Here is a 1,218-nt window from a genome sequence, read left to right on the forward strand (position 1 = left end):
CCTTTACCCGGTCGCGGGGGCAGCAGGCTCCACCCACATCACACTGCACCGTACCAACCCCCCCTGAACCTGGTTCCTGGAACCTGGTGGTGAGTCCACTGGAAGGTACCAACCGCCCTAACCGGGATTTGAACTTGCCCAGGAGGTGAACCCTGGGGTTCCACACCAATGACAGAGACATTGCCTCTGGGCCAAAGCGCCACCCAAATACTTTATTAAATATATATATAATATATATATATATATATATATATATATATGTGTGTGTGTGTGTGTGTTTTTGTACTCATTTGCAAGAAAACAAAGGGGAAAAACGTGGACTTTACTTTATTACGATTGTACTGGTCTGACCCACTGATATCTAATCAGGTCGTAGGTTTGATGCCCCGTCATCGTCAGGCTTTTCATCATTTCATCTTGTATCGTTTCGCAATCGACTTTTTTTCTTTTTCTTTTACAGCTTCGATCATTTCAGTCCAGTGTCCCGTCGCTGCCATTTTCCCGCTTTTCCATATTCCCCCCCCCCCCCTTGCCTCTCCCCCCGTCCCAGCAGTTCTTCGCCCCACGCTGCTGGACTGATTCCATATTCTACCTGCTGCCCTTGGGCCTCAGCAGCGTGAACAGGGTCAAATGAAACCTTATTGCAGGAGTGAATCAACCGCGGCATCAACAGTTGCCCCCACAGGTGGCGGCAACAAAAGCCCCCACTTATCAACCCTCCCAGTCAGAAGACAGTGAGTTGTTCTGTCAGAGACCAGGATGAAGAGGAGGAGGAGGAGGAGGAGGAGGAGTTCACCTTCCAAACCCTGATTATATGCCACTAAATTTATTGCCCCCCCGGCGTGCCTATGCAATTCTACGTGCTCAGCACTCTGCTGCCATCGATTGGCCGCGTGTGACAGTGCAGTAATGTGGACACCGCCTTTTATCAATAAAAAAATGTATGTGTCTCCAGCCCAGGAGGCATTCAGTAATGAAATCAATAGCTGTGCTTGGCTCCTGGCATTAAGATCATGGGCCGGGGCTGTTATTTAGTCATTGTTGTCCTACACTGCCGGTGCGACCCCGGCCACCGCCACAAATCAATGGCGTCGTATCGCGGCCAGCATCCTAATTACTGGCAGGGCTGGTGAGAAATCAATGCAGCTTTCTGCCATTACTCCATGTGGGAAATCATGCAACATTATTTTACTGGGGGGGGGTGGTCTTCCCCACAGA

The sequence above is a fragment of the Cynoglossus semilaevis genome, chromosome 8 (genome assembly GCF_000523025.1).
Source record: "Cynoglossus semilaevis isolate Cse_v1.0 chromosome 8, Cse_v1.0, whole genome shotgun sequence".
Taxonomy (NCBI): domain Eukaryota; kingdom Metazoa; phylum Chordata; class Actinopteri; order Pleuronectiformes; family Cynoglossidae; genus Cynoglossus; species Cynoglossus semilaevis.